The sequence below is a fragment of the Humulus lupulus genome, chromosome 2 (genome assembly GCF_963169125.1).
Source record: "Humulus lupulus chromosome 2, drHumLupu1.1, whole genome shotgun sequence".
Lineage (NCBI taxonomy): Eukaryota > Viridiplantae > Streptophyta > Magnoliopsida > Rosales > Cannabaceae > Humulus > Humulus lupulus.
In genome coordinates this window covers 274,629,453-274,646,106 of record NC_084794.1, presented here as the reverse complement: position 1 = coordinate 274,646,106, position 16,654 = coordinate 274,629,453, and positions in this window count along the sequence as shown.

Below are 16,654 nucleotides of genomic sequence, written 5' to 3'. Positions count from 1 at the left end.
AGGCTAAGCTATAGGCCCCTAGCCCAGTCCTTATTTGGATCTTACAGATCTATCACAATCTAGGGTCAAAATTTCTTCCTCCTTTCCCAAACTCCTTTACCCTACTTAATCCAGAACATTCAGAGAAGCACAAAGTCTCTAGTCTTGAAATCCTATGTTCTCGTACTCAAATTGTCGAACTCTATACCCTTCAGTAAAGTAAACACTCAAACCCTGGGTTACTCTTTCAAGTGAGCCATGTATAACTGTAACCGTTCATTCTAGGTTTCATCCTCAAACTCATCACCCTCTATGACCCTCTTCCCGAACCTGGGAACCTAAGGGTCTTAATCTAACATTGTCAACTTTTGTGTCGAGTGGGGAGATATGATCTTCTTCCATACACACTCCCTCTTTGATATCTCGCTCACACCAACCATAGTGTGTTAATCCATAGGTTTGGTCACAACTTTTCGCATCCACTCACCTCACCTACAAGCTGAGGTGATCCACCTTTACGGTCCATAACTATATTTCGTCATACTAACTTTAGGATATTTTAAAGTCATAATATCCCTTCTTGCTTCTAACTATCATTTCTTACTTACCCAAATATCAAGTCGTGCGCCTCCCAGTATTCAACTTCCTGGATACAATAGTTGTAAAGAGGTAACCCAAAGCTCGTCTTGTGTCTTATCTTCAACACTAGCACCCATCGGATCACTCACCCAAATCACATATCTTAACTCATATGTGCTAAGACTACGGAATTCTTAACCATTCCTACAAAATCTTCTTCCGATGTTTAACTGTTTATTCCTAGAGGTGTATCTGTTACTCATCAATCTCAGGCTTCGGGTCAGTCTCGATCATTTATTCACCCTAACTATGGCTGACCAGCACCACTTGTCAACTTGACATCCCATGAAGAACATCTAAGTCCTTATCCCTATATATGTTATAGGGTACAGACGATCACTCCTCCAATGTGTATACGGGCACACCCTAATCCTTGATACACCATACTAACATCCCACGTTCTGAGCAAGGACGGTGCCCACCGTGTCGTCCTCTTGTATTCGTCTATCCTGTGCATACCCTCACACCACAACGTGCAGATCAACCCCCTTATTCCCATCTATGGGAATCCATCACACCGCTATCCATTCAAACAAACTTTAGATTTCTATATTACTTCTATCAAGGGTATAACAATGTTATATTATTTCATATAATATAATGTTAGATTAAATAATGTGACAAAATGTGATTTGTCACACCTTGTAAAATACTATTGAGAGTCACAAAATTAAACACATGTGTGTGCCCAAATGTGACATATTTTGGAGTTACAAAATCAGTTACAAATTTGTAACTCCCAAATATTACCCAATAATGTGTATATTATATGTTACACATTTGAGATTGGATTTCATAAAGCCGTTATGAAATATGGCTGTTGGAGATATGATTTTAACCCCAATAATGTGTTTTGAGAGTTACAAAATCATTTGGGAGGGTTTGGAACCGTTTGGAAAAACAGCACATTTTCAAGTGCTGAAAATGGGCTGTGGCCGCGGCCACTGAATGATGGTGGCCGCGGCCTGGGGGACAGAGAGCAGTGGGCGCAGTCACTGATGTCCCTGGCCGCAGCCACAGGTGTATTTCAGGCCAAATTTTCAGTTTTTCCAAATGTGTTGAACGGTTCTAAAAACTCAAATAACTCCCAAATCTCAATTTTAATTCCATATTAATCCAATTAAACATTGGTAACAACCATGGGGGTTGGTGGAATTTGAAATCCAAAGGGTATCTCAAACTCTATAAATATGAGTCTAATGCTCACTTGTATGACACACCATTTTTCATCCACAAAGCACTTGGCTGAAAAATTCACCTTGAGGCTTGATTATTCCAGAGAGCTATTTCCTTGAGAGATCCCTTAGTGCTTATAGAATAAGGGGAAATAAGCTTTTGGACAAAGGTTTTGAACATTGTTCAAGTTGGTGATCCCCACTACTCTACACTTTGGTTGAGTGTGAGTTTGTGTTATTCATTGATCTTTTCATTCAGTTGTTCTTCTTGTATTATTATTGTATTGAGTTTGTAATCCTCTTCTTCTATTTCTATTTACATATTTATTGGTATCTCTTGTTTTAGAGTTTTAGTTCTAATAATTCTCTTCTTTCTCTCCTCTCTACATTTACTTGTATTGTTGGTCATTGAGTTGTAAACATATTTATCTATCATTTAGTCCATTGTATTCTTTGCATAGAGTCTTATTTTTGGTTTTTCCACTTTTCCATTGAGCAATAAAATATATTCTCTAACAATCAAAAGCTTATTCCTTTTTTGTTTCAATGGAAGGAGAGACCATAAAAATCATGAACCAAGACTTAGTGAGGTTGGATAGGTTTGATGGAATCAATTTCACTAGGTGGCAAGACAAGGTGAAATTCCTTTTGACAACACTGAAGATAGCCTATATCCTTGAGTCATCCTTGGCACCTCTAGCCGAGCCATCCGACAAAGACACTCCCGAAGAGGTGGAGAAAAGAAGGAAGAGAGAAGAGGACAACCTTCTTTGTAGGGGTCATATCCTTAATGCCCTATTCGATAGGCTATATGATCTCTATACCAATACCAAATCCGCGAAGGAGATTTGGGATGCCTTGGAGAGTAAGTACAAGGCTGAGGAAGAAGGTACAAGAAAATTCTTAATTTCTCAATATTTTGAATTTTCTTTCATTTATGGGAAAACTCTTTTACCTCAAATTCATGAGTTACAAGTGATTGTGAACAAGTTGAAAGTTCTCAAGATTGAGCTTCCTAAGGCCTTCCAAGTTGGTGCAATAGTGGCAAAATTACCACCAACTTGGAGGAGCTATAGGAAAAGAATCCTCCATAATGAGGATTACACTTTGGAAGAGATCCAAAAACACATTAGAATTGAAGAGGAATCGAGAATAAGAGACAAGGGTGTGAATGAGTCTAAAGATGAGACTTCCAAGGCCAATGCGGTTTCATACAAGCATCCAAAGGGCAACAACAACAACAACAAAAGGGGTAGTGGGAACCCTTTACGTCCAAAGAAAGATCATGGACAATTCAAAGACGTGAAAGGTCATTGTTTTGTTTGTGGAAAACCCGGGCACTATGCTAGAGTGTGTAGGTACCGAAAGGACCCACATAAGAATGAGGTAAATGCTATAGAAAAGGAAGAAGGGATCCTAGCATGATTACCATGTTTATGTGCCTTATTGGGAAAATTGTTATTTTGTAATAAAGCTTGTACTCTTGGAAGCTATCAATAAAATTAAAGTATTATTCTATGATATTTCTTTATTTTGCTATGAGACGTTTGTGTGAGATATTAACAACGTTTCAAAATGAACTTGTGAAAATAATAGGTAAGTGTGTAGACCTATTCTTTCATAATGTGATTATTTGTTTGAGAAATTCTCACATTACACTTGTGTTCACATTTTATTTTGTGAAATATATAAAAGAAAGCAACCAAGTGAAAGTTACTTTCAAATAAGTGTGCCTTGCTTTAGCAAGTAAATGAATCAAGATAAACATTGAGGTTTTTTATCTTGATCTATTGAGTGTTTATCATGAAGCTTAAGGACTCATGATGAACTTTGAGAATCATAGGTCTAGATTTATCTTGGAGGATAAATGACTTATTAGAAATAAAGAGATTTCTATTTTAAAGTGATATTTTATTATCACTATGTGAGAAATGTGGGGGTGATGCTCCAAAGTTAACCAATTTATTTTGTTGTTAATCAATTGATTAATTTGGTCATCCTATCAAATAGGTGATTTGGAATTCCACATTCTAAATCACATTCGCTATATGTGTATAGAATGGATAAATCTAGACATGCTTGGTATCTAAAGTTACTGTTTGTAATATTTTGATTCAAGAAGGAATCAATTTAAAACATAAAGGAGAATTTTAGAAACAAAGAGGTTTCTAGAATTAATATTCAAATGTTTATCTTGGATATTAAACTATAAAATAGTGGTGGTGTTGACTATGGTCAAAATCACTATTTTAAAGGGGTAACTATTTTAAGCAAACTATGGCTAGCAACAAAGTTTGAATAAAATAATGAGAGTGTCTAAGTATGCATACATGAGAAAAGAAATTATTCAAATGGAATCATTTCTACATTTCAAGGGGTGGGACTTAGACTCCCTAAAGAGTTTCATGGTTGATGGTAACCTATCTTAATACTAGTAACCAAACTAGTATTAGGTTCAATAGGTAATAACAAGTCAATCAAGTGAATAGATAGTAGTACTCAAATTTTGTCCCATCTGAGATATGAGTACTAGTGTGTTACCAAAATGAGGGTTAAAACCGAAAGGTTTTTTAATAGAACTCAGTCTTGAAAAGACAAGTATTTTAGGGTAACAAAATACTATGAGAGTTCTACCTATATAGACCTAGGGGTGGTGTCGCCTCTCATGAGAATTGGGAGTCATTCTCAAGAAAAGTCTATGAATGGAATGTGCACATGGCCATTAACGGTGCAAAAGCGAGACATTGAGGTCTCAAGTGAACATAGCAAAGGTGTGTGTGTTATCACCGATTTGTTATCAAGGGATAGTGGTTCAATGCTTCGGCAACCAAAATTTCAACAAACTTTGTGATAATTACACTAAGGTAAACTTCAAGTCGAAAGACATTTTACTTTATGCACCAATGCAAAGGTTTCTATAGAGAGTGATTATTTAATCAAGTGGGGGAATATTATATTTTAATATAATGTTTGATTGATTAAATAAGTGTTACAAAAAGTGATTATTTAATCTAGTGGGGGAATGTTATATTATTTCATATAATATAATGTTAGATTAAATAATGTGACAAAATGTGATTTGTCACGCCTTGTAACATACTATTGAGAGTCACAAAATTAGACACATGTGTGTGCCCAAATATGACATATTTTGGAGTTACAAAATCAGTTACAAATTTGTAACTCCCAAATATTACCCAATAATGTGTATATTATATGTTACACATTTGAGATTGGATTTCATAAAGCCATTATGAAATATGGCTGTTGGAGATATGATTTTAACCCCAATAATGTGTTTTGGGAGTTACAAACTCATTTGGGAGGGTTTGGAGCCGTTTGGAAAAACAACACATTTTCAAGTGCTGAAAATGGGCTGTGGCCACGGCCACTGAATGATGGTGGCCGCGGCCTAGGGGACAGAGAGCAGTGGCCGCGGCCACTGATGTCCCTGGCCGCGACCACAGGTGCATTTCAGGCCAAATTTTCAGTTTTTCCAAATGTGTTGAACGGTTCTAAAAACCCAAATAACTCCCAAATCTCAATTTTAATTCCATATTAATCCAATTAAACATTGGTAACAGCCATGGGGGTTGGTGGAATTTGAAATCCAAAGGGTATCTCAAACTCTATAAATAGGAGCCTAATGCTCACTTGTATGACACACCATTTTTCATCCACAAAGCACTTGGCTGAAAAATTTACCTTGAGGCTTGATTATTCCAGAGAGCTATTTCCTTGAGAGATCCCTTAGTGCTTAAAGAATAGGTGGAAATAAGCTTTTGGACAAAGGTTTTAAACCTTGTTCAAGTTGGTGATCCCCACTACTCTACACTTTGGTTGATGTGAGTTTGTGTTTTTCATTGATCTTTTCATTCAGTTGTTCTTCTTGTATTATTATTGTATTGAGTTTGTAATCCTCTTCTTCTATTTCTATTTACATATTTATTGGTATCTCTTGTTTTAGAGTTTTAGTTCTAATAATTCTCTTCTTTCTCTCTTCTCTACATTTACTTGTATTGTTGGTCATTGAGTTGTAAACCTATTTATCTATCATCTAGTCCATTGTATTCTTTGCATAGAGTTGTATTTTTGGTTTTTCCACTTTTCCATTGAGCAATAAAATATATTCTCCAACAAACAATCCCCAAGGATGTCTCAGACAGAAGTCGTGGTGCCTCACCGGTCTCACCGTATTTCTAATCCCCTTAAGTGTCTCTTTAACAATCGCCTTGTGGTCCCAATCCTAGCTGATTCATGCGCAATCCCATCACCTTCCCATTAGGTAACCTTAACTATCATTTGGAGAAATCAAAGCTTATTCTTTATGGAATTTTACTTGTAATCTCCGCTTCCTCAGCCTCGGCGATAACAATTCAGGGATTTCTTATATTCTGTTCTTAACTAGAAGTACTCCAAATCATTCCTAACCGAGTTACATAAATCCTTCATTCTTAGCAATGGATATCCGCGCTTAACAATTACCTTTTTTTGGCTTCCATATACAGTATGTACTCTTGCAAACTTGGCCTTCTCCTTAACCCATGATGTTAACATGCCCTATTGTAAGATGCTCCGTCTGATCATCTTTAAGTTGAGAAACTCACTTGATTGAACCTTCAATTTTGGTTGCTTAATTAGCGTCTTCACGGTGTTTCTAGTGCTAATTCTATTCTTCCCTTATTCCCATAGTACGCTCCATTCCCTAATCATGACAACAATGTTGAAAAATCCTTGTACACCAATTTTAAATTCCACTAACCCATCCAGTTTCCCTTTGATCTACCTAACATAAACCTAGTGGTACCTACCACTATGATTAGACATTTCAAAGTCACAATTGAGTCCCCTCCTCTTACTCAAAAGTCACCACTCTCTCTCACAGTCCATGGTTGTCCTTTATCGGCCAACTAATCCATACTTAGGACTATACTAAGGCCATTGTATAGCAATCCCAACCAATTCTTACTACAAATCTTCAGCATGTACTACTCTGTTTCATTCCTTGGAAATTACCAACTTTTATCAAACACAAAATCTCAAGCCCCACAACATTCTATTCATTCGGTAGGTATCCCATGTCTATATCCCTGTTAAAAGGTATGTAGTACCAAATTCAGTCAACACAATATAAAGAACAAGAACTAGGAGGTCAACCTGTCATTTCCGAGGAACCAACTTCGGGCTTTGGCTGCCTCTAGGCAAACTTTTAAGCCGAAGTCGAGCTATCTATACTTCTGGATTCTACTGTCTTTGATTCCGAACAATGCTTCATGATGTGCCCAACTATTCCACACAGAAAACATATCTTCGCTCGACATTTTCCCAGATGACGTCTCCTACACTTGACACACACTGGATAACTTCTCCATACCTCATGGCCGCCCTGGAGACTGCCCTGAACATCATGACCCCTAATATCAGGACCAACAATGGTAGAACTATCAGGGGTCTTTCTTTTCTAACTATTGGGTCCTCCACCCCTACCTGCTCTTACAAATGGGGATACTCTTGCCTGAGTTTCCTGCCCCACGACACCCTCGCTCCATATTACACCTCCTGCGTCTTCTATGGCAAGGGCCTTCCCTACTGCCAGAGCATATGTGGAAATCTCATGAACTGGAGCGACCCTAACTCTTTGGGCCACCCCAGGGTTCAGCCCTTGAATGAATCGTTCCTTTCAGGCTACATCTGTTGGTACCAAATCAAATGCGAACTTGGCTAACCCATCAAATTCATTAACATAATCTGTCACCGTCTTACTGCCTTAAACCAAATTCATAAACTCATTGGTCTTCGCAATGCGAACTGCGTCACCATAGTACCTCTCATTGAACAATTGTTTGAACTCCTCCCAACCCATCATAACAACATTTCGGGTCTGGGATACCACCTCCCACCACGTTCGGGCATCCTCTCGTAGCATGTACGTGGCACAAACCACTTTATCATTGCCTTTTGCTCCTATATAGTCGAGGATGGAGCTCACCATGCCTATCCATTGTTCAGCTCTGAACGGATCTAAACCCTCTTCAAAAACTGGAGGATTAAGCCTCTAGAATATTTCATACAACAATTCCCACCTGTTTCCACCCTCAGGCAGAATCAGAATTGATGCCAATGTCGTAGAAACACACGGAGTAACGTTTCTAGGTGGAACCCGCTGTCTCAACCACCAAATTTCTTCCTCATGTTTTAGTAATCTATTATGCATATCATTGAACACCTACTACCAATCCCCGGGGCTACTATCCGCAACCCCAGCATTAACAACGCATGCACCCCTTGACTGTCTCTGATACATAACTTCTAAATCTGTTTGCAGTCAATCACTCAATCCATCAGATATGGTAATCCCTTCAGAACCACTCCCGAGCAAGGTCAGACAAACTATAAGAATATCAGGCACAAATATATATATTTATTACTCATGCTCCCTATGTAACAAGCAAATAAGGCCATTCAAATAAGTAATTAGGCAAATATTTCACTCAATACCAACCGACTCTGAGTCCAGCTTGTCTCTGGTAACGAGCGTACATGTTCAGTCAATTTTCTAGGAAACATAAACCTTGGCACCACAGAGCACCCGTGAGCCGAGGCCCAACAAGAGAACCTCAAAGCACAACATACGATAAATTGTCTCAACAACTAAATACTTAATTCAGGGAAATAAACAATCTATAAACTGTTATTAGAATACGCAATGGCACGACATTACAACAACATCACATCATAGCAGTATAATAAAACATAAGTACATCAACATAGCAATATATCAACACATAAGTACGATAGCCTAACATCTTAGCAGTGCAGTATCACAACAGCGGTCTCCTCCACTCATGGTGCGCTTCCAGGCACTAGGTCTGCGGTCTTAACCGAACGGGTGTATACAATACCCTTAGAGGATTTTTCCCTAGCGGCCTGCATTCAGCATGCTTGACGCCGATCACGGCCGCTTGCCGCTCTCGGATTTTGCCTCTCCTAGCTTTTGTCGCTCCCAGCTCTTGCCGCTCCCGACTCTTGGCTCTCCCGGCTTTTGCCCCTCCCGGCTCTTGCCGCTCTCGGCTTTTGCCTCTCCCAACTTTTTCCTCTCTCGGCTCTTGCCGATCAGTCACATTCACATGTTTAACATAAAAATTATAAGCAACACATACATTACAACACACCACGTAGCTCTACGGGTACAAACAATTCTCTTACCTTTAATCCGAGTGCTAGTAGTCAAGCAAGCAGTCATGACCTCCGAGAACGATCCTCTTCTGAGTCCCAGCAGTAACCTAGTCACACACCATAATTAACATTCTCGTTACTACCCGATTTTATAATTAATCCCCGGAACCAATCCCGTGCTCTCGGGACCTCCCGATTCCTCATACGGGGTGGTGAAATCGTCCCCCGAGCCCCCTGGGCCTAAACCCTAAAAACATAAAATTCAAGGCCCTGAAAATAGTCTAGCGCCGCGGCACAACCTTACAAGTGCCGCGGCCCCCAGCATGGGCTCCCTGTCCTAAATCATCCCAGTGTCGCGGCTCAGAAGAACAAGGTCATGTCGCTCATACGCGAACCCAGAAATCTGGGTATTTCCCCAAGTATACCCAAGTTCCAATTCGATCCAAATCTCTAAATAAACAACATAGCAGCACATAAACACCAGAATCAAACTCAAAAACATATCCTAGCTCCAAATCACCTAGTGGTTTAAAATTTCATCAAAACTTAAACCACACCAGAAACTCATTTCAGAATTCAAAAGAGTCTTTACCTTAAGGAGGAATTCGACCCTGAGCTACTTCCAATCCCACTCCAAGCTTAAATTCTCAGATTCCTAAGCTTAGGCTTCTTAAAAATTCATCCCAAAACCAACAAATTAGAACACAAATTATGCTCACAATCACACCACTTCCCAGCAAAATTCAACAGAGAAATTGAGTTAGAAGCTTACCCTTGAACTTAACTAAGCCTTTGAACTAATTCCCGAAATTCCAAGCTACTAGCCTCCCAAATTCCAACCTTGAACCCTTGAATTCCTAGCCTAAAGTCCTTCAAAACCCAAACACCATAGAGAGTGAGAGAGCTAAGAGTTCTTTTGGTTCTTTTTCCTTTCTTCCCTTTCTCTTTCATCTAAATCCTTCTAGAGTCCCAGCTCCCAAACCGTGTATATCCTCTTCCATAAAGTTCTAAATTTCCCCTTAGGTTAATCTAAATCCTCAAGTGCCACAAAGGCAATTTCGTCATAAGCCACATCCTGCTAAGTTCTCGAGTACTCCTACAAATCCCCATTAAATCATGACATGTCCAAATAACTACCAAATTACTACCCGTTATTCAATCAATCTTGAACACATACTACGTTCCCAAAAAACCCTTTGGCTCCCTTCGAGCAGGGTATTCTATTCTGTTGTGTCTTTCTAGCTAAACTGCACCCTAGGATCGTCTGGAATCGTGCATGACAAATATATCACCCCTCACACGTGGTATCAATCAAAATATACACAACATTGCATTTATGCCCTCAACAGGCTAAAATTATAAATATGCCCCTAATAGCCAAATGGGGCCCACATGCATATTTAATTTACCTAAACATGAATTTCTAATCATATAATCATCAAATTCATTTATTAACATAATTAAATCAATTATTGCCCTCCAGGCACGCTAATAAAGGCCCTAAGACTTATTACCGAATTTGGGATGCTACACCCACCCAATTATACTATCGAGTTCCCAAGATGTAAGTATGGGTTAGTCCATAGGGTAAGCTGGTAACGAACAAGTCAAAGAACTCAAATAATACAATCAGATAGAATACTAACCACTCAGAATTGAGATTGAATTGACCTATGGTCAACTATAAGATATGAATAGAATAGATAATAATGGTATGTTTACTTATCCTATCAATTGTCAATATTGGTCCAGTCCGATGTAACAAATATATCTGATCTTATCTACTTTGCTAATGTTCTGGAAATAACATAACACTACAATGTGTAAGTAGACCATATCGTAGATTGACAAGTCAGTGTAAATCCTGTACATTGACTAATCTTAGGACTAACTTATTTTGAACATATAATCATATTTATATTACACTGTGATTACGTCACTATAAATACGATTAGCTATATGCTCGGGATTTAATAGAAGTTTATATTAAACAAATAATCATGAAAATAAAACAAAAAAGCAAAGTGATTGACCAAATCAAAAAATGATTTTCATTCTTTTATTGATAATAAATGAGATTACAAAGAAATTTGGGTTTTAATTAAGGCATAAAACCCTAACAAACTCCCACTTGCACTAATTTAAACTAATGCCTTAATTCTACTAATCCCATTTGCTTGATATGCTTATCAAATGTAGCTTCTGGTAGTGTCTTTGTAAACGGGTCCGCAAGATTGTCTTCAGATGCAATCTTCATAACCTTCAAATCTCCTCTGGCCAAATATTTTTTCGAGTTGTCTATCGCTCTTGTATTGTCACAAAACAACACAAGCAGTTTATCCATTTCTGGAATAACACCAACATCCGAACTTCTTTATCCAGACTATTTCCTTAGCTGCTTCTGACGCGGCTATGTACTCAGCCTCCATGGTGGAATCTAAGATTGCAGATTGCTTTATACTTCTCCATATCATAGCTCCACCCCCAAGAGTAAACACCATTCTAGAAATAGACTTCCTGACATCGACATCAGTCTGAAAATCTGAATCAGTGTAGCCTACAAAGTTCAAAACACCACCCTTGTAGACTAACATATAATCCCTAGTCCTCCTTAAATACTTCAAGATATGCTTAACTGCTATCCAATGTTTCAGTCCTGGGCTTGACTGATACCTGCTCACTATTCCCACTACATGGCAGATATCTGGTTTAATACACAACATGGCATACATCAGACTTGAAACTACAGATGCGTAAGGAACTTTTCTCATTGCATCTTCCTGTTCAGGAGTCTGGGGAGACTACTTCTTTGAAAGATGAATTCCATGGCGAGATGGTAAACGTCCTTTCTTGGAATTTGTCATTGACAAACGTTGAAGCACTTTATCTATGTAAGCTGCTTGAGATAGAGCCAAGAGTCTGTGTTTTTCTATCCCTAATGATCTGGTACCTAGAACATAACTTGCTTCACCTAAATCCTTCATCTGGAATCGAGTGCTCAACCAATTCTTCACATATGATAATTTCTTAACATTGTTTCCAATGAGTAAGATATCGTCTACATAAAGAACCAGGAATACCACTATTTGATTTGCCTTTAGTTGGTAAACACAAGGCTCATCAATATTTTGTTCAAAGCCATAAGTTTTGATTATTTCGTCAAACCTAAGATTCCAGGAACGAGAAGCTTGCTTAAGTCCATAAATGGACCTATTCAACTTGCAAAGTTTTCCTTCTTGTCCAGCTACTTTAAATCCTTCTGGTTGATCCATATAAATGACTTCGTCAAGCTTTCCATTAAGAAAGGTTGTCTTGACGTCCATTTTCCAGATCTCATAATCGATAGCGGCTGCTATGGATAGGAGGATGCGAATGGACTTTAGCATGGCTACCAGACTAAAAGTTTCCTCATAGTCCATGCCTTCTCTTTGGGTATAACCCTTTTCCACTAATCAAGCTTTATAAGTCTCGAAATTTCCATCAACACCTCGTTTCTTCTTGTAGATCCACTTGCACCCAATGGCCCTAAAGTCACTAGGTGCTTCCACAAGATCCCAGACGGAAATTGAGTACATGGACTCCATTTCTTATTTCATGGCTTCGAGCCATAGTTCCTTATCAGGGCTAGCCATTGCCTATTTGAAAGACAATGGATCATCGTCACTAGTGTCACCAACAACCATATTGGTTTCACCATCCAAACCATAGCGAATTGGGTTCCTAGAAACCCTCCCACTACGACGAGGCTCCGTGACTGTTTGCTCAGGAACATTGGTACTTTCTTCATTTAAATCGACTTCGTCGATTGGACATGAAGAGTGGGAATTTCATCATCAACTCGCGTTGATGACGATGGGACATTGGTTGGAGTCAAACTACTTTGCTGCAAGGTTTAAAGTTTTGGACATGGTCATTTTCCAGAAAAGTAGGATTCGTAGAAGTAAACACTTTCTTTTTTGAATGACTACAAAAAAGTCCACCCTGAGTACCTTTAGGATAGCCAACAAACATGAAAAATTCAGTTCGCAGTTCTAGCTTTCCCTCCTTTTTCCTCAGGATGTGGGTGGGACACCCCCAGATTCTATAATGGCGTAAACTAGGTTTACAACCATTCCAGCGTTCTAAAGGTGTTTTGGGGATTGATTTAGACGGCACGACATTGAGAATGTCATTTGCGATTTCAATTGCATGTCCCCAAAACGAAGTTACTCAACTCTACCAACTTCATCTGGGGGTTACTCCCGTAGGGGGACGAATCAAAGCGTCTTGAGGCCCCATTATGTTATTGACTTTGTTAAACCAACGGTGGAGATCGAATATAATCCTTAAAATATTCTCATTATAAAATTAAAATAGTATTTTTATTATTTATTTTTAGAAAATTAATGACTATGGTTTGCCAAAAATTAAAATTTTAAAACCAAAGTCCTATAATTTCCTATTAATTCTAAAATGTCACATTGAAACATATTCAAATAATTTAGAATTAATTTGTTGCTAATGAATATTTAGGTTTAACTAATATAATGAACCTATACAATTAAGTCCAACTCAGGTAAATGGGCCTTAACAATTGGGCTTCTATGGAGGATGGCTAGATTCAGTATGTCGTTCCCACTACAAAGGCCATCAATCTTCCATACAATGTCCAAAAGACAGGAATTTAAACCTTCGTTTTATTAATTGATTAGGCCCACTATAGTCATGCAAAGCAAATGGGCTTAACAAGTGGAATCACCCACAAGAGAGGAATTTAAACTTTACATTTTCTAATGGGTCCAAATAAAACCTATCATTTTATGAATATTTTATTTGGCAAAAACCATAAATCTAACAAACATATAGACCACTATATGCATCTAAGCCCAATTGCAAAAATACCACATATAGTGCAAACAGACATGTTATAATTGGATGGTCCTAATCATGTTACTATATGAGCAATTCTATGAATTTGTGCAAAAATACCACAATTAATTTTCTAGAATTTATTAAAAATTCGAATTAATTAAATTTTTACAAAAAATAAGTCAATTTAAATTAAATTTATCAACAATTAACAAAAGTTAATTTAAATTTCATTTATCAACAATCAACTTGATTTAGGTTGATTTGAAAAATATTAATTTAATTTAAATAGGATTTATCAACAGCTAACCAAACTAAATTTAACCATTTTTAAAATTTATAAAATATTAATAGTTATAACAACCCTGAAATATTTTAAAACGGTTAAACAAATTCAAATATCCATATATCTAACTAACAAATTTCAAATTTCAAATAATTTAAATATTAAAAACTATAGAATAAATAGATATTTATATTTTCAAATAAAGATTTAATAAAATATCAAGAATTTTAAAAAAAATATCTTACATCTTAATTCTAATATTTTAATATATTAAAATATTTAAAAGTAAGTTTTTAGTCTATTTTTAAATTTGAAGTTGAATCTTTGTAAAAAATATCTAATTATTTAAATCCCAACTAACAAAAATATCTTATTTTAAAAAACATTTTTAAATGCAAAAACAAATCTGATATTTTTTGCTTTAATTATAAATAATTAATTTTCACAATTTTAATTTCTTTAATTTAAAAAAGTATATATTAAAAAAAATATGGACGAATAGTACTCATTTCAGGTATTGTTCACCGAATGGCCTGGCTGCAAGGGGCACGCGCGCGAGGGTGCACTGGCTGCCAAGGAGGTGCATGCAAAGGGTGAGGAGACGCGGGCGTGTGCGCGAGCGGGTGCACGCTCGCATGGCAGCTAGTGGAAAATAAAACATATATAAAAATTAATAGCATAGAAAACACAACAAAATAACCTAAATTTGCTAATAATCACATAAATTCAATATGCTTCATAAAAACATGAAAATCATCCAATTATTCAAACACATCAAATAATCCAATTTTTAACATGTTCATGTATGAAAATAAAGATTACCAAAGGCTCTGATACCAGTTGTAGGGAAAACTTGTACAGGATCTTTAATTTATTTTCATGTAGATTTAATATTAAATAAATTAATATGAGATAACCTAGAACATGTTTCTAAAATTGATTTCAAGGGGAAATAATGATAAGAATACTTACATTATACGTAGCAAAATGAATGAGTCATTCCTTCAGTTTCTCAAACCCTTATATCCTTTATGTCGTTGAGTATTATCAAGAAACTAAACTGATCTTCTATTTTCTTTATAGTCTTCCAAAGTATCCTTGGAATCACCTAGATTAGAGTTGGCAATTCTCAACACATGTGATGAATACAGAGAGAAAAGGAGACAAAGAGAAAAGAATAATAAGAGGCTTAGAAAAAAACTTGTGTTTAGAGAGAATCTAAAACTATCAGAAAACCAATGATTAAACTTATCTTTTGACTTCCAAGACATATATTTTCAACTCTCTCTTAACATTCCTTTTATAGACTCATTTAGGTCATTTAATTTAATTAAAAAATCAATAAAATAATAGCTAATTATCAGCCCTAGGTCGAAATTATCATGGGCTTTAGGCCCGTGAAATTTCCCTTTTGATTATAAGCTCATTGGACTTAAAATCAAGACATGTATTATTTTCTATTGATTTAATTAATTAAATAATTATTTAAATCATTTATCAAATTAATTTTTTATAATTTGAACCTTGATTTAAACTTATTTATTAATTTAGATACCAATTTATCTTAATTAATAAATCTACCATAATTTCTCTTTTCTTCTCTAAATTAAATACTCTGTGAAACTATCCAAAATTTACCTGGTCAACTTTGATAATTAAATCAATTAATTGAGACTATCTAGATGATTTTATCTAAAGTACAGTGAGGACCATGGGCCTATGAAATCAAGCTCCAATAAGTTATCATAAATCTAACAAATAAATTTATTAACTTATTAATTCCTCGTGACTCCACGAAAGACTCGGAATTGCACTCTTGAATTTATAGAACGCTCTATAACAAATATAGATATGCTATTAATTATCTATTGTTACAACCATAATTGCCACTCAATCCTCTATAGACGGTCTACAATGAGATGGGACTAAAATACTGTTTTACCTCTCATTGTATTTTATCCTTAAAACACTTAGTTTCTTATAAATGATATTTCAGTAAACTAATTTAATTACTGAAATGCGATCTCTATCATTTAGCATCTTGAACCAAACTAAAAGGAAACCATCATTTCACTTCTTCATCAGAAGTTATAGATGTTCATATCTATGATTAACACTCCCACTCAATTATACTACCGAGTTTCCAAGATGTAAGTATAGGCTAGTCCGTAGGGTAAGATGATAACGAACAAGTCAAAGAACTCAAATAATACAATCAGTTAAAATACTAACAAATCAAAATTAAGATTGAATTGACCTATGGTCAACTATATGATATGACTAGAATAGATAATAACGGTAAGTTTACTTATCCTATCAACTGTCAATATCGGTCCAGTCCGGTGTAACAAATACATTTGATCTTATCTACTTTTCTAATGTTCTGGAAAAAAACATAACACTACAATGTGTAAGTATATCATATCGTAGATTGGCAAGTCGGTGTAAATCATGTGCACTGACTAATCTTAGGACTAACTTATTTTGAACATATAATCATATTTATGTTCCACTGTGATTACGTCACTATAAATATGATTAGCTATATGCT